The sequence below is a fragment of the Ovis canadensis genome, chromosome 7, assembly GCF_042477335.2.
Source record: "Ovis canadensis isolate MfBH-ARS-UI-01 breed Bighorn chromosome 7, ARS-UI_OviCan_v2, whole genome shotgun sequence".
Taxonomy (NCBI): domain Eukaryota; kingdom Metazoa; phylum Chordata; class Mammalia; order Artiodactyla; family Bovidae; genus Ovis; species Ovis canadensis.
In genome coordinates this window covers 80,071,185-80,095,575 of record NC_091251.1, presented here as the reverse complement: position 1 = coordinate 80,095,575, position 24,391 = coordinate 80,071,185, and the positions used below count along the sequence as shown (strand labels likewise).

At 37.4% G+C, this 24,391-nt stretch overlaps 1 non-coding gene across 1 annotated transcript; it reads left to right on the top strand.

The window, feature by feature from the left end:
• Positions 1-5,805: 5,805 nt before the first annotated feature.
• LOC138444514 (U6 spliceosomal RNA) lies at positions 5,806-5,912 on the top strand. Its single transcript, XR_011258531.1, has one exon. It is a non-coding gene; the product is annotated as a U6 spliceosomal RNA (small nuclear RNA).
• The last annotated feature ends 18,479 nt before the right edge of the window (positions 5,913-24,391 follow it).

The window sequence follows — 24,391 nt, the reverse complement described above, 5'->3', positions numbered from 1 at the left end:
TTCCCTTAACTCAACAGTATGTACCATAGGCACACATACTGAATAACTGAAATATTTGTGTAGTTTTATTTTACGTGCCATGTGGTTCTTAATCCTACTAATCCTATAATACATAAAGCCATAAATATGAGTGTCCTTAGCTTTGTTTTATCCTAGATGAAAGAAAAAAAAAGAGGCATACATCAAATTTGAGGGCTATAGAATTTAATCAAAGGATGGATATTAGTATATTGTTTTGCCACATGTAATCCTAGAACACTGTGAGATTCACAGGTAAAATGCTTTCGTTAACAATTTGATTCTTCCCTTTGAACTTGTGGGAGTGGGGAGAGGGGGGCAAATGTTGTCAGTCTACTCTTTGACCATATTTCCATTTGATAACAGTGGTTGGCAATCCCAATTATAAGCACAGATTTTGTTTGTAGAACTGAGGCCCCAGAAAAACATGAGGAACCAAAGAGCACTATGGTCAAATGGTCCCCATTTCCATTATTTTCAACCTCACTCTAATTTTCATAACCTGCGTAAAGACATAGACAGGCTGATTCATATATTTCTATTTGAACTGAGGAGAGTTATGTATTTGTACCTACATATTAATGGCAACCCACTCCAGTATCCTTGCCTGGAGAATACCATGGATGGAGCAGCCTGGTACGCTATAGTCAACGGGGTCGCAAAGAGTCGGACACAGCTGAGCGACTTCACTCACTCACTCACATTAAAGCCATCATGAGAAACGCTGGGCTGGACGAAACACAAGCTGGAATCAAGATTGCTGGGAGAAATATCAAAAACCTCAGATATGCAGATGACACCACCCTTATGGCAGAAAGTGAAGAGGAACTAAAAAGCCTCCTGATGAAAGTGAAAGAGGAGAGTGAAAAAGATGGCTTAAAGCTCAACGTTCAGAAAACGAAGATCAGGGCATCTGGTCCCATCACTTCATGGGAAATAGATGGGGAAACAGTGGAAACAGTGTCAGACTATTTTTTTGGGCTCCAAAATCACTGCAGATGGTAATTGCAGCCATGAAATTAAAAGACGCTTGCTCCTTGAAAGGAAAGGTATGACCAACTTAAATAGCATATTAAAAAGCAGAGACGTTACTTTGCCGAAAAAGGTCCGTCTAGTCAAGGCTATGGTTTTTCCAGTGGTCATGTATGGATGTGAGAGTTGGACTATAAAGAAAGCTGAGCGCCAAAGAATTGGTGCTTTTGAACTGTGGTGTTGGAGAAGACTCTTGAGTGTTCCTTGGATTGCAGGGAGATCCAACCAGTCCATCCTAAAGGAGATCAGTCCTGGCTATTCATTGGGAGGACTGATGTTGAGGCTGAAACTCCAGTACTTTGGCCACCTCATGAGAAGAGTTGACTCATTGGAAAAGACTCTGATGCTGGGAGGGATTGGGGGCAGAGAAGAAGGGGACGACAGAGAATGAGATGGCTGGATGGCATCACCGACTCAATGGACATGAGTTTGGGTGAACTCCAGGAGTTGGTGATGGGCAGGGAGGCCTGGCGTGCTGCGATTCGTGGGGTTGCAAAGAGTCAGACACGACTGAGTGACTGAACTGAACTGAATTGATTAAAGCATTGAAAACTCAGGGTTTTCAGTTTAGCTATACTCTCAGCACAGCACTCGAGAATTATTTTACATATCTTCCAGGCTTACTTCATCCAAAAGCGACTATCCTTGACCAGTACAGTGCTCAAAGTTTATAAATGTGCTCCATCTGGAGACCCAGCCTTTACATCACAGTGAAACTGCTAATCTGCAATAAATAGGTAGCCACTGTCTCCAATTCAGGTGCAAGTTTGCACTTCAACTGGTTGACTTCCACCTCAGCCCTTCCACTAACCCCTTTCTGGCAAAGGTAACCCATTATGTCCCAAAGGCTAAACCCAATGAACTTTTCTTTTTGACTCTCATTTCACTTCATTCCTCCATGTTGTTTGATTCTGATGTACTCTACCGAGAGCTCTTCCCTTGGTTTCTGCCATTCTACTCTCCTTTGCTCTCCTTCTCTGAACATCACTTCTGTTTTTCTTGATTATCATGGTCCATAATCATAACAGTAGTAGCTAGCATTTGTTGTGGGCCTACTCCATACCAACTATGTTATGAGCAGTAGCCATTCAGTTTTCTCAGTAACCGTATGCAGTATAAATAGACCAGAATTGGGTTGTCAGTCTACGTCTGTGTCAATCATTGGAAAGGGGCTAGGTTTACTTTGATATCAATTTGGTCTATTTGAGGCTGAGAGTGAGATGAGCTTCTCCTGATATATATGGCTTGGAGGGTGAGAGGGAGGCATAAAGAAATGTCTATAATTAAAGTGGGTTCAAATTCTGACTCTGCCACTTACTAGCTGTGTAGTCTTGGACAGCTTAATGTCTCTGGACTTCTGATTCCTCTCATTGAACATCAATAATATATTACATGCCTCATAGAATTTGGGAAGGGTTAAATGAATTAATATATGCAAAGAGTTAGATGAGTATAATACAAAGCACGTAATAAGCCCTCTGTAACATTTAGCCAATCTTCCATCCCACCCCTCCCTCCTCAGCACTTCTGCCACTGCTGTCCTAGTAATTAATGCAAACTGATTATGTCAGTCTCCTGCTTAAACCTCTTCAGTGACTCTCCACTGCCTAATAATTGAATCCAAATTTTGGTAGGGTGCTTTGGCCACAAATTACAGAAAAACAAATTCTAGCTTTTAAATAAGTAAGTGAACTTCATCATGTAAAAGAAATCAGAGGTAGGGTGAAGTTCAGGGTTAGTTTGTTCAGTGATATTATTGAAAACACAGGTTTTCCCCTCTCTCCTGCTGTTCAGAGTCAGCTCCATCCTAAAGCTAGTTAGAAGAGGCGCTTAGGTCATCTCAGGGACTGTCTGTGAAACTAGTCCAGGAAAGGTAACTTATTTTTTTTTTGTGGACTTTGTTTGAATATTGCATTAAAACACAAACTTATGTGAAATAAAATGCTTGTTTTGTTACTTTTTTTTTCCAAATGAGGAAGTATAGAAATAATCAAGGCATTGAAAAGCTAGACTTAGAAAGCGCAAAAGCATAATGCTAAGAAGAGTGTCTCAGTGCTCACTGAGTAGATCTCTAGTCTTAATATATTTTGGCTTATTACTCATCTTAATATGTGTATAAGACTGTGAAACCTAAAATGCAGTCTTCGTAAGGATATAAAAAGAATATAGTGACCAAGACATTTGTAATGTTATTGATATATTTATACACTGTAATGGAAGCCTCTGAGCAATCTCACAGCTGCTCCTCAGAGTTCCCAGAGGAGAAACCTTTGAAGTTCAGGGAGTGGCTAATGGGTTCTTTGATCTTCTTAGTCTTTTTGCACTTCAGGGAGCTTTGGAGGAGGGCAGTTTTGCTTATCACTGGACCTATTGTTAAAGCAAAGGAAAAAGGAACTTCCTAGATGTATTGAGATAGGTAGTGCAGGTGAGGGATTTTCCCAGACAGGCAGTCTAAACTGCTGCTTATGCCTGACTATTTTCAAGAGGTAATTCTGTGCAAGTTAGCCTCTTGCCTAATCCACTTCAAGTAACTATACGCTTAGTTGATTGCATCTAGCCTATCCTTTAATCTTGCTTTAAAATGTCATTTTATTTGTGCTTAACCTAATAATATGTGTATTAATTTACTTTCTAAGTAAATATTTTTTAATAAAATTGCTTTCCCTTGAGAAATATGACAAATTTTGAACATAAAGATATTTGAGAAGTCAAATTTAAGATTATAATTTTATAGTATTTTTCATAGCATCTGCATTAAAGGTCATTGCCTTATTAAGTCTATTCAGTATAAAATATTTTTAAGTATATCTGTGATACATGAAAAATATTCATGCTCTCCCTTTAGTCTTAAAACCAATTTTGAAATAACAGCCTACACATAAATAAATTCATTTTATTATAGAGACTTTTGATAACCCTTAGTGTTTTGATTCCCTGGTGGCTCAGAGGTTAAAGTGTCTGCCTGCAATGCGAGAGACCTGGGTTCAATCCCTGGGTCAGGAAGACCCCCTGGAGAAGGAAATGGCAACCCACTCCAGGATTCTTGCCTGGAGAATCCCATGGACAGAGAAGCCTGGTGGGCTACAGTCCATGGGGTCACAAAGAGTCAGACACGACCGAAGCAACTTAGCACACATCACATATTTAGCACTTAATAAGTGATTGTTGTTTTGTTTGCTCTTTCATGTATTTGGAGAAGGAATTCATCACCAGGCTCTATTTCTCTTTTCTTTCAAAGGATCAAGTGTTTGGAGAGAAAGTATCCATCCTAAGAACTTTTCCCACTCTTTTAGTGATCTACAGACCCCTCCACTCTTCTTCAATGGCTCAACTGGCTACATCCTGTGCTAGTTGCTGAAGTCTTGGTTTCCTTTAAAAAAGCTTTCTGAGCTTATACAGAAAGCTCCGGAAATTCCTGATCTATATAAAGAAGGCAGTACCTCATTCTGCTGATATTTGGAACATAGGGACTTTCCCCATTATAACAGTAATATAGTATTCAACATAATAACATGGTAAAATACAGAAAAGTAAAAAAATATAGAAAAACCTACTATAGTGCTACCCCCAAATGACAACCACCATTATTAATAATATTTTAAGGAATTTCATTTTAGTCTTTCTTTAGTTTTGGGAGAACCGCTTTTAGATCATTATGATACACACACACATTTATATCCTGAATTTTTAAAACTTAGCATTGTAAAAAAAGTTATTTTAAATATTGCATTAAATTTCAATTGTTGCAAAAAATTCCTCTGTGTCATTATATTCCACTCTAATTCAACACACAGCCATGTTTGTGTGTGCTTAGGCGCTCAGTTGTGTCCAACTCTTTGTGACCCTATGGACTGTAGCCCACCAGGCTCCTCTGTCCATGGAGATTCTCCAAGCACAAATTCTGGAGTGGGTTGCATGCCCTCTTCCAGGGGATCTTCCGAACCCTGGGATCGAACCTACATCTCCCTTGTTGCAGGCGGACTCTTTACCGTCTGAGCCACCATGGAGGCCCAAGAATACTGGAGCGGTAGCCTATCCCTTCTCCAGGGGATCTTCCTGACCCAGGAATTGAACTGGGATGTCCTGCATTGCAGGAAGACTCATTACCAGCTGAGCCACCAGGGTAGCCCATGTGTTAGCACTTCAAATAATACTATGATAAGTGTTACAGGCATTAAATTTGGGGGGTATTTAAGTTCGTGCTTTTGAGACCAGTTCCTAGGAGCAAACCTGATAAGCATTTTTTAACTTATGCTACCAATTTGCCTTAACAAACAAGGAGTGTACCAAATTTACATTTCAACATACAAGAGTATTTGTTAATTAAGTAACTTTTAAAAGAAAATTGCTAACATACAAGGAAAAACTTTTCAAAATAATTAAAAAATTATAATAGTGCTTTTATGTACCCATAATAGCTAAGTATCTAAAAGGAGAAACTGACTGCAAGGATATTGTGCCAGACCTATACTAATTGATTGCATTTTCCATAACTTGGTAAAGTGGGTAGTTAATACCAGAGTTTTAGAATTTCTTGACATAATTCTAAATTTTTCTTTATGTAATTAATTCTGCTTAACTCTACTTTTTCTTAACTTTAGGCCATAGTATTTTTTAGATTAATTCAGAGATTTAAAGGAATAGAATGTACCAGAAACCATAGCATAACATTAATTTCTAATCTATATGGTTTTGAACATACAGCTTTGATGTTCATTTAATACTCAGTTAATTTTAGATTGAAAAGTTGCTGCTGTGCTCGCTTCGGCAGCACATATACTAAAATTGGAACGATACAGAGAAGATTAGCATGGCCCCTGTGCAAGGATGACACGCAAATTCGTGAAGCGTTCCATATTTTTCACAATGAGGTACCACTTCACACCAGTCAGAATGGCTGCGATCCAAAAATCTGCAAGCAATAAATGCTGGAGAGGGTGTGGAGAAAAGGGAACCCTCCTACACTATTGGTGGGAATGCAAACTAGTACAGCCACTATGGAGAACAGTGTGGAGATTCCTGAAAAAATTGCAAATAGAACTACCTTATGACCCAGCAATCCCACTGCTGGGCATACACACCGAGGAAACCAGAATTGAAAGAGACACATGTACCCCAATGTTCATCGCAGCACTGTTTATAATAGCCAGGACATGGAAACAACCTAGATGTCCATCAGCAGATGAATGGATAAGAAAGCTGTGGTACATATACACAATGGAGTATTACTCAGCCATTAAAAAGAATTCATTTGAATCAGTTCTGATGAGATGGATGAAACTGGAGCCTATTATACAGAGTGAAGTAAGCCAGAAAGAAAAACACCAATACAGTATACTAACACATATATATGGAATTTAGGAAGATGGCAATGACGACCCTGTATGCAAGACAGGAAAAAAGACACAGATGTGTATAACGGACTTTTGGACTCAGAGGGAGAGGGAGAGGGTGGGATGATTTGGGAGAATGGCATTCTAACATGTATACTATCATGTAAGAATTGAATCGCCAGTCTATGTCTGACGCAGGGTGCAGCATGCTTGGGGCTGGTGCATGGGGATGACCCAGAGAGATGTTGTGGGGAGGGAGGTGGGAGGGGGGTTCATGTTTGGGAACGCATGTAAGAATTAAAGATTTTAAAATTTAAAAAATAAAAATAAAAAATATTTTAAAAAAAGAAAAAAAAAAGTTGCTGCTGCTGCTCCTGCTGCTGCTGCTAAGATTAAAAAGTTACAAGTCAAATATTAAATTGATAAAAAATGATAATGACTTTACTAGAGAAAACACAAGAGGGCAATCTTGTACAACAATAAAATGTGTTTGAATAAGACAGAAGAAATAATTCCACATTTTTAATTGTGATTTTTTTCCAATAGACATTTGAAATCTTGTCAATATGTATTATCTTTTTATTAAGTGATGGAAGTGTGGCTTTGAAAAGAAATTTAGTGTCAGCAGCCATATAATAAATTCTGCATGTATTTCAAATCTATTTGTTAATCCTGAAAAGAAGTGAATCTGTTTTCCATTGTTGGAACCATATGGCCTGGTTTCAGTTGATAAGAAAGCAAGGAAATAGATCTACTATAAAAGAAACACTGAAAATATTTTCTTCTGGATTCACTCTTCATATATATGTATATATATATTTGTGTCTCAAAATGGAAATTGTTTAATTTTTTCTGATATCTTTTTTTAATTAGTAAAGTGATCTATTAAATCTCATTGAAAAGGCTACTTTTAAAAATGAAAAAAATTAATGAATTGCTAAAGGCAGGACTTGGTCTAATGATTAAATTTAAAAACATGTATGGCCTTTTACAAATTTTAATTTCCTGACACTTAAACAGGACTGTAATTTTGGTTAACTCACTATACCCTAAAAATTAAGGGCATGAGAAAATAAGAGGTTTAAGGCAGTTGCATGCAATTTTGTAGGAGCTAATTCTCAGAGATCTTAGTTTCATCGATAAAACACACAGAGATAGTATCTGTGGTGCTGTTACTTCTCATAGTTCATAGACCTTCTCCACCCAAACTAATTTTGTGTTTAGAATGCCAAATGGGATTCAAAAAACAGAGGGAGAATAGAAATAGTTATTTTTCTGAGCATACTGGTGGGAGCAAGCCTTCAGAATTCTGTGATCAAGTACCTGGTACTTAGAAATACAATATAACAATAGTTAATCAAATCATGTGGAATTTGAATCCTCAGGTTCTGCCACATATTAGCTATGTGACTTTGGGCCAATTTTTAACCTCTCTGTGCCTTATTTTCTTTTTCTGTATAATGCAGTTATAATGGTACACAGTATCTGGTACAAAATAAACTTTATATAAGTATTTGCTGTTATGCAAGGGTGCCTAGGAAAATCTCTAATGGAAATAAGAACACAGATATCAGAACATGAAATATAAGCAGGAATTCAGTTGGCCATACAAAAAGAGGGTCCTCAGAAAGAGGAAAAATTACTTTTATAACCCTTTTTCAAGCTATCCTTGGTTAAGGGTTTTCTGCAGTTCCCAGGGAGAAGGAATCCAAAATTAGCAGCAAGAACTTCATCCAATGAGTCGGCTCTTTGCATCGGGTGGTCAAAGTACTGGAGCTGCAGCTTCAGCAAGAGTCCTTCCAATGAATATTGGACTCAGTGGTCATGAATTTGAGCAAACTGTGGGAGATAGTGGAGGACAGAGGAGCCTGGCTTTCTATGGTCCGTGGGGTCACAAAGAGTCAGAAACAACTTAGCAACTGAAGAACAAGTAAAATAACTTACTGAATGCTGCAGGAGTTTTGTTCATTTCACCATGCAGAAAACTATGCCTGCTTTTAATTCCAGTATGAGGAATGGTGAGTCATTCTAGAGTAGTTTTCTTCAGTGCTCATAAACCTCTATTAAGGAGTCCTCATGGTCTAGTATTGACAGAATCTTAACTGATGAGTATTATTTGAATGATAGTGTTAGGATATGGGCTTTCCAAAAGGGCAAAGAAGATACACAGCTGCTTATAGGAGCTGCGTAACAAAGCTTATTTCTGCAATATGCATCATGACTCACAGTGGAGGATAGTTCACTTAGGTCACTTTCATATTTAGGAAGTACTTTTTGCCGGGGTAAAAAACCCTGAAATTGGAAACTCAAGACATACCAGTTCTATTCCTATGGTTGCCATTGCTCCATTCTGAGAACAGGTAAGGGATTCTCCATGATTCTGTTTGTTCTCTAGGCAACTTTCTCATCCTCATTATCATGGTTTCTAAATTGTTTGAAAAAATCCAAGTAGAAACATAAATGAGTCATTATGAAAATTATTAACAATATTATACTTGTGCTTTGCATTACTCCATTTATATTTAAGGTACAACTTCAGAGTGGTTAAAATCTTGCAATATCTTTGTAGGAAGAAATGATTTTAGTAATTTAAGTGCTTGTGCACATTTCTGAGATCATTTTGGAATACCAATGAAAATTTCTATCATATCCTTGAGATACTTGAGCAGTTCTGAGTATTATTGGGGTATGAGTGGCTCCCAGTGTGCTAGAAAGATTTTCCAGGAAAGGCTGACTTTGTTATAAGGTAACTTGGTGAACTGCCTAAAGTCTACAGTTTTAAATTTCCAAGTTCTAGCATTTAACTTCTAGGTTCTGGTCCGAGTGGAGAAGGCCAACCAAATTTATAAGAAACTGGTGTATAAATGCAGCAAGCACTGTGCGAAAGATAAACACAATCCCCATTCTCATTGATCTTAAGGGATAGAAAGAAACAAGTAAATGTACAACTTATTATTAAATCAAAAACTCTGAGTAAAAAAGCCTTCAGAGTTATAGAGCCCATGACTGGGTATGCTCCTCAAGTAGATCATGAGGAAAGAGTTTTTAAAGTTTACAATCTGGTCTTTTGTTTATTTACACTCCAGTATTCTTGCCTGGAAAATCCAATGGACAGAGAAGCCTGGTAGGCTACAGCCCATAGGGTTGCAAAGAGTCAGACACGACTGAGAGACTTCACTTTCACTTTATTTAGTTAAATATGTGTTATCTTACTGTAATAACTTGCCGTGACTCTCTCCACAATGGATATATCTGTTCCATAGATTTGTAATTTACAGTTTGCTTATCAAGGGTCTCCAACTTCAAATTGCATCTTCAACTTATGCTTTTTCTATACTTTCATACAAGCCATTTCCAACTGTTGATACTTTCTTTCTTTAAATATTGCATTACTGCAAATCAAGTTGTATGAAAATAAAGAGTTCTTTCAGATTCAGAGACTTGTCTTTCACTATGTATTAATGTTATTCGTCCAAGCATCTGAATTTTGGGGTTCTTTAGTGCCACAGTATGAACACTCAAGGCAAAAACAAAATAAACCATTCCAAAGTTAATATATGCTCTTATCAAACGTCCATGCCTCAGAAGTAGCAGGAAATAGCCATCCAGTCATCGTATAAAAATTCATAGCAACATTATTTATAAAAGCTACAGAGTAGGAACAACCCAAATATCTATCAACAGATAAATGGCTAAACAAAGTATGATGTACATATATACAAGGGAATATTATTCAGCCTTAAAAAAGGAATAAAGTTCTGACACATGGAAACAACATGAATGAATCTCAAAGACATTATGCTAAGTGAAATAAGCCAGACACAAAAGGAAAAGTATTGTATAATTCCAATTATATGAGTTTCTTAGGATAGCCAAGCTCATAGAGAAAGTAGACTATAAGTTTCCAGGGGCTGAGGGGAGTATGAATGGGGAGAATTTAATAAGTACACAGTTTATGTTTGGGACGATGAAAAAGTTCTGGAAATGGATAATGTTGATAATTATACAATATTGTAAATATAGTTAATGCCAGTTATACAGTTAATGGTAAATTTTACATAATGTATGTCTTACCATAATAAAAAAAATGCAAAAACAAAGCAAAACCAGACTATGTGAAATGTGAAGGGAAAATACTGTCATCTGTCCAGGTTCTGTCACCATGAGACACCTCATGCTTTGTCTATCATTACTCTTTCTGTTATAATGCTAAAACATTTTAAAAAATCCTTTCTTAATTTTCTCTTTCAGCACTCGATCTTTTCACTCCTATTCAGTTCAGTTCAGTTCAGTTGCTCAGTCATGGCCAAGCAACCCCATGTCTTCCCTGTCTATCACCAACTCCCAGAGCTTGCTCAACTCATGTGCATAGACTTGGTGATGCCATCCAACCATCTTATCCTCTGTTGTCCCCTTTTCCTCCTGCCTTCAATCTTTCCCAGCATCAGGGTCTTTTCCAAAGAGACAGTTCTTCGCATCAGGTGGCCAAAGGATTGGAGTTTCACCTTCAGCATCAGTCCTTCCAATGAATATTCAGGACTGATATCCTTTAGGATTGACTGGTTTGATCTCCCTGCAGTCCAAGGGACTCTCAAGAGTCTTCTTCAACACCACAGTTCAAAAGCATCAATTCTTCAGTACTCAGCTTTCTTTACAGTCCAACTCTCACATCCATACATGACCACTGGAGAAACCATAGCTTTTTTTCACCCTTGTTAGCTACCTTATAGTTGTTTTATTCTGTCACCCACAGTATTTTTTGCATGTAAACAATATTGCTATTATCATTGAAAGTGAAAGTCACTCAGTCATGTCTGACTCTTTGCAACCCCATGGACTGTACAGGCCAGAACACTGGAGTGGGTAGCTATTCCTTCTCCAGAGGATCTTTCCATCCCAGGGATTGAACCCAGGTCTCCCACATTGCAGGTGGATTCTTCATTATCATCATTATTATTGATTCTTAGATTGCATCCACTATTCTAGTGTCCTACTTATATTGAGGTTTGATGTAACCACCACTGGCCTGCAAAAATATGAGTTACAAGGACAGTATGACAGGATCATGCTGATGACAGTATAATAACTTTGTATGATTCTGTCAGGTGGGTTTATTTCTCTCCCTTGGTTCTTGTTTTGTCATAACAAAGATTTGAAATGATGGACCAACTATATCTCAGGCAGGATTTCTCAGCTCCTGTCCCATCATAGCAAGGATTCAAAACAACAGACTGGTTACAACTCAGTTACAGCTCAAGCAGACAGATCTTTTATTAAATAGATAGTACACTCCCAAGATGTATAAGCAGGCTGACCCCAGAGAAGTGGCAACAGTCACTCTTGGCTTCCCTTTTTATATGTTCCAGCTCCTCCTCTTGCTTTTGCCATGGGCAAAATAGGGCTTGTACCCACCACCAATCAGAAAAGGGAATGCAAATAGGCATACCCTCAAAGCCGATTGACAGTTGCAAGGTATATAGCAACAGGCTCTATTGCACATGTCTTTCCCATAATTTAGTCTGTTATAATCAGATATTATGTATATATAGAATATTTATAAAGCCTTAATGGGCTCTTAGCTGCCGAAGGTTACTAGAGGACACGACTGTGCATCAAGTGCATGGGTGCCAGTTGGAGAAGCCCCTGTGGTTAGTTTGCATTCACTGTGTCCCTAGGGCACATGTGCAGGAGTTGAAAAGGTCTCAGTTGTTATTTTTGTAGCATATTTGTGAGTTCTCCTGAGTGTGTCTGGGATGGGGTTTAAAGATCAGCTTACATCCTCTTTGGCTAGGCCACCTCTTGTTGCTCATGCCTAACTTCCTACCTAACCATTCTATTGAGACTTCTTTCTTAGTAGGTATGTCTACACTATCAGCTGGATTGCAGCTTTGCATCTAATTTGTGCTCCTTAGGAAGGATATGGGCTCTGGTTAATCCAAAGACAAAGCCTGAAATAGGATAAAGTCCACAAAGAAACTACAGGACTGAAGATGGTCCCTTCAATTTGAGAGAACACTTTTTACAAAATTATTGGAAATGTATCCAACCAGTCCATTCTAAAGGTGATCAGTCCTGGGTGTTCTTTGGAAGGAATGATGGTAAAGCTGAAACTCCAGTACTTTGACCATCTCATGCAAAGAGTCGACTCATTGGAAAAGACTCTGAGGCTGGGAGGGATTGGGGGCAGGAGGAAAAGGGGACGACCGAGGATGAGATGGCTGGATGGCATCACTGACTCGATGGACGTGAGTCTGAGTGAACTCCAGGAGTTGGTGATGGACAGGGAGGCCTGGCATGCTGCAATTCATGGGGTCGCAAAGAGTTGGACGCAACTGAGTGACTAAACTGAGTTGAACTGATGCCAAACCTTCTTCTTCTAACACCTATTTTGTCTTGCAGAAATATTTTAATCACCACAAGCACTTTTACTGTGCTAGCTATTGGGAACAGGGCAAACTTGTTTAAATTTATTGATTTTATGAATTTCAAAATCAGTTAAGTCTCTTAAAGAACTTACTTTATGATTTAAAAGGATCCTAAGAAAATACACTCCTATTCTTGAAATAAAGGAGATTATTTACAGATATTTTTATTTAAAATTATCAAATAAAATATTTTAATATAAAAATTCAACAAGAAAAGTAAATTGAAAATAAATAAGAAAGTTTCCCACTCTGCCCATTGCAGACAATACTTCTCTTCTGATATAATCAGTATTAGAGGTATATCAAATACATATACATGAGATAAATAGCATAACAAATAACATATGTTGTGAATACAAACAAAAGGCAGTATTCTACAATTTGGTGTTTCACTCATTTCTTTTTTTCTTTAACAGTAAAGTTATTTCTGCTTTTTTTATTGATATATAGTTGCTTTATAATATTATATGTTACAGGTGTACAATATAGTGATTCATAATTTTAAAGGTTATACTCCATTTATAGTTGTATGAAATATTGGCTATATTCCTCATGTTTATCAATATATACTTGTAGCTTATTTTATACCTAATGGTTTATACCTCTCAATTCCCTCATCCCCTTCCCCCTTCTCTCTCCCCACTTGCAACCACTAATTTGTTCTCTTTATCTGTTAGTCTGCTTCTGTTTGGCTATAGTCACTAGTTTGTTGTGATTTGACACTTCACATATAAGTGATATCATACAATATTTGGTTTTCTCTGTCTTGTTTCACTTAGCATAATGTCCAAATCCATCCATGTTGCCGTAAATAGCAAAATTTTAGTTCTTTTTTTATGGCTGAGTGGTATTCCGTTCTATTTAGTACCACATCTTCTTTATCCATTCATCTGTTGATGGACACTTAGGTTGCTTCCACATCTTGACAATTGTAAATAATGCTGCTATGAACTTGAGGTACATGTATCTTTAGGAATTAGTGGGTTTGGTTTTTTGGATATATACTGGGGAGTGGAACTGCTGGGTCATATGGTAGCTCTATTTTTAGTTGTTTTTTTTTTTTTTTTTGAGAAACCTCCATACTGTTCTCCATAGTGGCTGTACCAATTTACATACTAACCAACAGGGTACGAAGGTTCCCTTTTTCCCACATTCTGGCCAACATTTGTTATTTGTGCTCTTTTTGATGATAACCATTCTGAAAGGTGTGAGGTGATACCTCACTGTGGCTTTGATTTGCATTTCCCTGATGATCAGCAACGTTGAACATCTTTTCATGTGCCTCTTGGCCATCTGCATATCCTCTTTGGAAAATATTTATTCATTTCTTCTGCCCACATTTTAATTGGACTTGTTTGTTTATTTATTTATTTTTTGATGCTGAGTTGTATGAGATGTTTATAAATGTTGGATATTAACCCCTTATCAGTCATATCATTTGCAAATATTTTCTCCCATTCGGTTGGTTGTCTTATCATTTTGTCAATACTGTCTTTGCTGTTTAGTTTAATTTTAATTAAGTTAAAATTTAATTTTAAGTTTAATTAGGTCCCATTTACTCATTTATTTCTTAAAATGTTAAGGAAAAACAGATTATTACTTATATTTGATTTGTAAATATTGCCTCTTCTTTTTTCATCCATGAAATAAATACAAACCTTGGAAAAGATCCACAGTGGAAAAAACGATCTTGTTTACATCTGTCTCCTGTGTCTTACTGCAAGGTTTTCAGGCCAGGAACTGTGTCTGCTTAATCTTTATAGCCTCAGAATGTAACACAACACTTGGCACAAAATAAATGCTCAGTAAATGCTTGTTCAGTATTATTTATTCAACTGAGAAGTATTTATTATCTTCAGTTGGTGGAACATGGTCCCAAGATGTACATCATAGACTGTAATACATTGTTGGTACAATACATGAGCCTGTCCTAAGACATGTAATCATGTATAAGTCCATTCTCTTTGTATATTTTCAGTTCAGTTCAGTTCAGTCACTCAGTCATGTCTGACTCTTTGCGACCCCATGAACTGCAGCATACCAGGCCTCCCTGTCCATCACCAACTCTCGGAGTTCACCCAAACCCATGTCCATTGAATCAGTAATGCCATCCAACCATCTCATTCTCTGTCGTCCCCTTCTCCTCCTGTCCTCAATCTTTCCAAGCATCAGGGTCTTTTCAAATGAGTCAGCTCTTTGCATCAAGCGGCCAAAATATTGGAGTTTCAGCTTCAATCTCAGTCCCTCCAATGAACACCCAGGACTGAACTCCTTTAGGATGGACTGGTTGGATCTCCTTGCAGTCCAAGGGACTCTCAAGAGTCTTCTCCAACACCACAGTTCAAAATATATTTTAGTATAGAATAAATTCTGGATAGATACTCATCAAATTGTTACCTTGATGTCTGGCTGGTAGAAATAAGAATATTTATTTTTGTCTTTATTTTCTAATTTTTTTAGTAATTATGTTTTGCTTTTATAATAAAATTGTGAAATATTTTGAATGTCTGATTCTAAAATAGGTACTTATGTGCACTTCCAAATTATAAATTTTAACAGGTATAAAATTAAAGTTAATTAAATCATATTAGATGAATCATTTATTTAAGCAAAATGAGTCTGATATCACCAAATAGTATTTTATGTACATATTTATTTATTTTTTTAATTTAACTTGTGCCTAGAGAAAAAAGTTTTAATTCTGAGGTATTTTATGTATATATTTAATACTCTAGAGTATTTCTAAGAAAATGTTTAAAATTGAAAATAATTATACTAATAAAACTTAACAATAGTACCAAAAGAGTATAAAGTGATTTTCCTCTGAGACTTCCAGTCTTTTTTCCCAAAGACAACTACAACTGTTGGTTTCTTACATACCATTACAAAAATCATCAGATGATACATAAGCATATGTATGTATCTATACATTCTTATGAGATGGTTGGATAGCATCACTGACTCAATGGACTTGAGATTGAGCAAACTCCGGGCGATTAAGGACAGAGAAGCCTGGCATGCTACATTCCATGGGGTTGCGAAGAGTTGGACAATACTTAGTGACTGAACAACAACAATGTACATTCTTATAGAGAGATAGAAGCACCCTATATTTAGCATGGTATATTTTTATTTACTTTCTCATGATAATATGTATTAGAGATCATTTCCTACCATCTCATGTAGTTCTACTCCATTCTTACTCTGGACTACTTAATAATCTATTTTATGGATGAACAGTAATTTGTTCAAATTACTCTAAAAAATTGTACTAATTTGTAGCCTCACTAATCATGTATGAGAATTCAGGTTTTGTTAAATCCATGCCAACATAGTATATTATCAAACTTGGGTCTTTTACTTATCCGATTGGTGGAAAACAGTAACTTGTTTTAACTGGTAATCCTTTAATTAGGAGTAATGTGATATCTTTCCAAGTTTTTCATATTTTTTGTATTTTATTCTGAGAATTGCCTGTTACTATCTATTCCTCATTTTTCCATTGTATTTTTTTTCCAAGAGCTCTTCCAGAAATAGAGTTAACAGGTGATAATAAAACATTATCTAAAAATAGTTTCTTATAAGTTGTTTGTCATTGTTATCTTTAAAAACATAGATTCCATTCTACTTAGTTCAATAAACATCTAAGGGAAACTTTCCAAATGTAGAAGTGTAGACCCTGGTGGAGACACAAAATTAAGTGAATAAATGGATAAAGGGTTATTTCAGGGAGCTCACAATTTAATACAGAAAATGTAGACAGACAGACATGCTCTTAAAATAATATTATGAGGCTGCAGGAGAGCACAAGAGATTACTTTGAGAGATTGAAGTTAAGGAAGGTCGAATGAAGTAAATAGCCTGTGAACTGGGCTTGGAAGGATAAATGTATTGGCCTCCTACAGCTGCTGTAATAAAGTACCACAAACTGAGTGCTTTAAAACAGCAAAAATCTGGGAATTCCCTGGCGGTCCAATGGTTAGGACTTCACACTTTCATTGTGTGGGTTCAGTCCCAAGGTGGAGAACTAGATCCTGTAAGCAGCATGGCCAAAAAATAAAATAAAATAGCATAAATTTATTTCTCACAGTTCTGGAGACTAGATATCCAAAATTAAGTTGTTGGCAGACCCATGCTGCCTCTGAAACCTGGGATAGAATCCTTCCTCGCCTCTTCCTGGCTTCTGGTGGTGGCCAGCGATCCTTGGCGTCGCTTGGCTCATGGCTGCATCAATCCAGTCTGCACCTCTGTTGTCACCTTTCCATCTTCACATTGTCTTCCCCTTGTACCTATCTGTGTCTGTATCCATACTTCCTTTTTCATAAGGAAAACAGTCATTTTGGTTTAGGACATACCCTCATGACCTCATCTGAATTTAAATTGATCATCTGCGAAGGAAGACCCTATTTCCAAATAAGATTACATTCATAAGTATTCTCAACAGAGAAGTGGGGGGGGGGGCAGTTGGTGAAGGGTGGGTATCTTAGGAGAAGAGAATCAAATGGATAGAAACTTGTCAGTAGGATACACAGGGCATGTCTAGAAAACATCAAGTACTTTGTCCAGTTTTTCGAGAGCATGTAAGAAAACTGTGGGAGAAGGTAAGAAAACTCTGGGAGAAAGTCTTATGCCCATTCCTACTCCAGGGGATGGGCAACCACTGAAGCTTTCAACCAGAGAGTGCCCAGTTCAGTCATGGCTGCCTTAAGGAGACTGTGCTGTAACTGTGCAGAAAATGAACTAACTGGAATTGGTGAAGGCAGCATGGCCAGAGAGGGAACCACTGCAGCTGCCTCAGAGAAACTGAAAGTGATGTCACTCAGTCGTGTCCGACTCTTTGCGACCCCATGGACTATACAGTCCATGGAATTCTCCAGGCCAGAATACTGAAGTGGATAGCTGTTCCCTTCTTCAGGGGATCTTCCCAACCCAAGGACCGAACCCAGGTCTCCCACATTGCAGGCGGATTCTTTACTGGCTGAGCCACCAGAAAAGCCCAGGAATACTGGAGTGGGTAGCCTATCTCTTCTCCAGCGATCATCCGGACCCAGCAATCAAGCAGGGGTCTCCCGCATGGCAGGTGGATTCTTTACCAGCTGAGCTATCAGAGAAGCCTCAGAGAAGTCAGAGAGTAAAGGATTAACTTGTAAAGACAGTGAGTTAGGGCACCTGCACTCAGTCTAGGACCCTAGAAAAGGGCTGTTTGCTTGTGATTTGAACATTCCCGCAATCCAGAGTGATCTCCTAGCCCCATCAGAAAATGCTCAAAATATACTCATCTGATGGGGTTGCTTTATGAGTGGCAGTATTTTGCACTCTGACAAAGGTTACGCATGTGGCTTGCTCTGAAAGAGGCCCCAGGGATGTTTACGACTCTTTGGAAGGCCTTTCTTTCTGCTTTTTACTTAGCATTTTCAGAGTGACTCACCAAAACATCTTGGACCAGAAAATGAAATTTGAAAAACGTCTTCTCCTTTAAGTTCTTAAGAGTTTTTTTGCACCGTTAGCATATAAAAGAGCATATAAAAGTGGGTTAATGGCTGAATTAAGCTGTGCCAGCCAGGCAGATATTGTCTGCATTTGAGGAGGAAGCGTCCACCCACTGTTTACCGTTGTGCTTGTCTGCGATATGCTTGCAATTATGTAGAGGATCCAACAACAAAAGAAAATAAAAGTCACCAGAAATAGATGAAAGGTGCCCTGGTACTCAGGAGCAGGGCGATTGCCCATTTCCAAGTGTCTTGTTTTCTGCTCCATGGAGAAAAGGAGCTGAGTACGTATAAAGTGTCAGCCATTCCCAGTGACTAAGTAGTGTTCCTATTTGCAGCTGTTTCTCTTGAGATCCTCAAATATATTTAGAATCTTCTTGGCTCTTCTCTACAGAGAAGGCTGTACTTGGCTTCACCTTTCTCTGCAATAGCCTTTCAAAGTTATGTAGCCAATTGGCTTGATCCCTAGCTACTTCTGTTGTTGAAATATAACACAAGGTGCCAACATACAGGTAGTGAGCAAGAAGAGTGGAATTTTTTAAGCCTGAGCATGGGTTAGCCTCAGTGCCCAGTGTTGCAAGTAGCTGGCCAGAATTCAGAAGGCTACCATCTAACAAGGAGGAAACCTTGAAAAGGCAACTTAAATTTGATCCAAATCCCAGTGCTAATACTTTTTTTGTTCTGGATGCTGCGTCAGACTGTTCTACTATGTGTCTATCTGTTTACACTGTAGCCGATGTGTATGCTCAAGGTGTGCAGGAGACCAAAAACAATTGCCCAGATAGACAAAGTGAATGAAGTAGGCTGAGTTCTAACTGATACCACAGCATTTATAATTACTGTGATACTGGTGGTAAAGCTGAATTCAAGACAAAAACTATGCTAAAAATGTTTGTTATCAAGATTAGTGACTCTTGATTATTATACATTGTCTTAATGCCGTGTTACAGATTCCAACCTCAAACGTATTCATTGCCCTCTGGAAGAATTAGATACCAGTTTTTCAGAGAGTAATTTGACTTTAATACAAAAATGGCTTTTCTAGACAGTTTATTCATTTATTCAATATCTTTAGCACCTTTCAGTGGTGGGAGCTGAAGTATCCCCTAAGCTATTCAATTATCTTTTAGAATAAACAAATATATGAACACTTTAACAGCAAATATCAGTGCAGGAAAATCTATACAATCAATGCTTTTTTAAGCCAGAAATAATAACCACATTACATTATCCTTGTATTTAAGAACATGGAGAAATAAAGATACTTTAAAAAGCAGAAAATAAATAACGGGAAAGAAAAGCATTCAGGATCACTCTTTTTTAGAATTGTATGTACTCATGAAATAAAGACATTTATTTAATGAAGTATCAGCTTCCCAGGTCACTCTGGGTAAAGAATCCATTGGCCAATGCAGGAGACATAAGAGACATGGGTTTGATCCCTGGGTTGGGACTATCCCCTGGAGGAGGGCATGGCAACCCACTCCAGTGTTCTTGCTTGGAGAATCCCACGGACAAAGGAGCCTGGCAGGCTACGCACAGAACTGGACATGACTGAAGCTACTTACTGTGCACACATAGATATTTTGAAGTATAGGAACAGCCATAGCACTAAAATCTGCAGAGAATAACCTTGGCATGTTCACTCCCTTTTTCCTTTTGCCTCCTTTTATTTCTTTTATCTACTTCTATATTCTTTTCCTTTCAGGTTCTTCCTTGATTTTGGTTCTTTTCACTTCTGCTATTACTTCCCCTTGTTAAATTTTCTTTTTTTTCTTTTCTCCCCTTGACTTTTCTCTTTCTCCATCACATTTCATAAATACAAAATTTACATATTACACAGAGTCAGACATGACTGAAGCAACTTAACACGCATGCACATGCACTATTATTAGCTACTTAATTAGATTTTAAACATATATTAATTAAACATTTCAATAAAAAGCTTTTTGAAACCCAGTCCTATAACAAATTAAAAATGAAACTCATCAAGAGATTGATTTTTATCTGCCTCTTTCTCAGTTTACATAATGTTTACAAATGACTCCACATTTCTTATTGAAATACCACAAGATAAAAATAAAAAGAAAATATAAAATTATTATCTAATCAAACTTCATTAAAATGAGACCTTAAATCACATAGTTCCAGTGATACTGTTTCTCTTACCTTTATATTACCAAAGGCAACACAACTGGCAAAATATTTGTGCACATTTGTCACCCTTGGTTCATAAGAAATATGGACATTATAGAATAAAAACACTTGGTGACAAAAAATATAGTAATCATAAGAAAGTTTCCTAGGAAAAAGGGTGCCTCCAGATCAAAGAAAAATATTTGAGATACTAGCAAAGCATGGTAACTTCAAAGGTTATTCTCAGCACAGCTGTGACTCTGCTTTAGGTATAAAGCTTGCAAAAACTTGAACATCCTGAAAACATTCCAGATTAACTTCCCAGTTTGACAGAAAACAATTAAGGGTCCAGAGAGAGAGAGTAGTTTGAAACCTAAAGCCCAGAAATTCATTTTAGGATGTTTTTGCCTTGCTGAATCTTCTCAGACAAAATCATGACTGGACACAGCTAACATTTCATTTAGGAACTGAGTTTAATTAACTACTGAAGTGCAGATGAAGGGAGGATGACAGTCTGGAAGATGGAGTCTAATTTGGGACTGCATTAAACACCAAAGATTATGCCAGTATCACCTGATGTTCTTTACTTTAGGATTTGTTACACAGGTGACTCACCATCTCTCGATCTCTTTCATTACTTTTGATCAAATGACATCAAGGCTGCTTCATTATCATCTTCCCTCCAACTGGTCATCTTCTGAGACTACTTCAAAATGCCCCAGGGACACCACCTTTGTTATAAACAGACTAGGGTACAGATGAAGTTTTTGTTCAGAATTAATATTTCAGTACAAACAGGATATACTTTTGGACTGAAGTGGAATGAATGTTAATTCCCCTTTGTACATTATAATCAATTTCTCTCTTCTTTTGCTTTGTCTCAGTAATGCCATTTTTCTTCTACAAATCTCAAAAGTTTTGCCCATGCTCTGCCCAGCATGTACCCTCTAAGATTTGCAAGCTTCTTTTTCTCTATAGATCCCTGTCCCTTTGAATGTAATTTGGGTTTTACTATACACTGGGGCTTTCTCCTCTTTTGCTCTTATAACGAAACCCTCAAGTGTCCAACAGAAATTCATCTATGAGGTAAGTTGTCCTCATGGCTTATCCATTAGCACCAAGAATCTATCCCTGTTGCTTGTTTAGGGCTTGTTGAGACCTTCTTCTGTGCGGAGAAAACTTTAGACAAGCACAGCCATGTTATACCCACCTGGGCATTAAAGAAGAGAATCAGGGCCACCCTCCCGACAAGGACAAGGTTCCAGCCTCTTCAGCTCACTCCAGCTGAGATGATCCATTGGCATGTTTAAAATTCTGAGTCCCTTTCATTGTCAAGTAAATCCAGAACAGATTACATGTCCTATTTTTGTGTTAATGTTTAATCCTCACAATACCAAGGTAGGAAAAGCAAAGGTATAATCAATTAGTATCCCCTTTCAGAGATGTGAGCCATAGGGGGAAGTTGAGATTTAGGGTGCTTTCCAACATTACAAATGACTATCTAAAGCATCTGCATTTGTGACTATGCTTAAAGTGTTTTACTGGGGGAAAAGATTTGTGGATTGGATCTGGGGGATAATAATCATACTTACCTCATAGGGTTGTAATAAGGATTAAATGAGATAATCCATGTAAAGCACTTAACATGGTGCCTGAGTTAGTACTCAGATGCTAGTAGTTACTGGTAATTGCTATTAATAAGTGTGATGTCTATTAAGCTATACTTCTTTACAGTTCCTTTTGTATTAAGCAATACAAGTATCACATAAAGGTAGGCAATGCTATAAGTGTTTAAACTAAACAAGAAGTGATTTTTTAAAAGCATGTATTTTTTTCCACCCAAATTTATATTGGGTTTTTTCAAACATAGGAATTCCATGAAGAAAATAGGTTATCACTTTTAGGAACCTAATTTATGTTAAATTATTCTCAGTACCGTGCCCTCACTCAAAATATTGCAACTGAAGATGAACCCAAAAAAACCCACTAATAATAAGAAATTTTCACTTTTTCCTGTTATCTCACTTCTTTAATGTGAAATCGAATAAGTACTCTCCTATTTTTCCATTCTGATAATGGTGAGGAGTCTGAAAAATCAATTGAATGTCCAACAACTACTTACCCTGACAACTGGCAACTCTGATACTGTTTTCTTTGGACTTGTGTTTGTTTGTTTTCTATAAGTACTATAGTTTAAGACCAAATGAATCTAATTTTAAATAATTTCCTCTCATCATTTTTGTGTTCCTTTAAAAACAAGTGAGAAACAAGCAGTCTAATACACCAATAGAGCAAAAATTGATACAACATATTTGAAGGTCAATTTAGCACTTTTTATTAAAATTTTAAATGTTTATACTCTCTGTTCTTGGAATTTTACCTCTAGGGGTTTCCCTTACAGAAATTTTTGCATAAGTACACAGAAACACTTGTACTAGGATGTTCACTAAGCACTGTTTACAATGAAATAACACTGTCTGCAACCCCAAGACCATCAGTAAGGGGGCTAGTTAAATACAATGTGATGCATTCAGACATAGACTACTATATAGTTGTTAAAAAGATAAAACTAAATATATGTACACAAAGACTATGGAGGAGTGGATGCAAAATCACTAAGAGTGGTGGTCTCCCGAGTAGAGGTGTTATGGAGGTTCTTTACTTATTTTCTTCTTTATATATTTTCCTAACAGTGGAATTTTCAAAATAAGAGTAAATTGAGTTTGTTATCAGGAATATACACAAATTTAAGTATATAATGAATACATATAAAAAACTCAAAGGAATATGGCAGGCAAACCAGAGTGTTTAGTTGAGATAAAGCAGAAATATCATCCCTGCTCCTCATTTCAAGTCTAGTGTACTTTTTTTAAAAAAAGATCACTTATAGTTTTGCAGAAGCTATGTGTGTGTGCATGCTAGCTGTGTCTGACTCTTTGTGACTCCAGGGACTGTAGCCCACCAGTCTCCTCTCTCTCCATGGGATTTCCCAGACAAGAATACTGGAGTGGATTGCCATTTCCCCCTGCAGGGAATCTTCCCAACCCAGAGATTAAACCTGAGTTTCTTGGATCTCTTGTATTGGCAGGCAGATTCTTTACCATTGTGCCACCTGCAGAAGCCATATAATGACATCAATGTGTCTATCTATGAAAGAGAGAGCAATTAGATTTGATAAACTTTGTTCTAATGCAATGTGGCATTCTTTAGCACTCTAGGACTTCCCCTTCTTTTGCCCCTACTGTCTCCTTTCTTAATGGATTGCCACCCACACCCCTCATTGGGCATCCTTGACAACTGTACTATGGTGAATGAGCTTGTTCTCCTGAAGCCGGTCTAGCTGAAAATTAGTTGTTGTCTACAGAGTAAGTCCTCTACATATGAACTTTTAAGTTGCATAGTTTCAGAGATGCAAACATATTCCATCAATGTTAGGTGTGAGTGAATTACAACTTGCCCATTGTTTTCTGCTGCTGATTATCTCCCACTTCCTTTCCTTCCTCCAGTCAGTAACTCTTCTTGCCTGTTCACTCAATCATCTCTCCTGTTTACCAGTTGTGCTACTGTACTACTGTACTTTTTGAGGTACTATACTGTAAGATTAAAAATATTTTCTTTATTTTTGTGTTTACTGTTTATGTATTATTTGTGTGAAAAGTATTATAACTATTACAGTACAGTACTATATAGCCAACTGTGTTAGCTGGTTACCTAGGCTAACTTTGTTGGACTTGTGAACAAACTGGATTTATGAAACACACTCTTGGAAAGGAACTTGTTCATATGTAGAATTATCATAGTACTATTTGTTGAAAAGGGTTCTGTGGACAAATCTGAGATGTAGGGTCATGATCAGGTAGAGATGTAGGTCACAAGGGAGGTTGTTCCCACTCATGTGTCTTCCATTTGTTAACTCAGCATAAGTATTATGATGAGTATCATCCCCAGAGCTACCAGG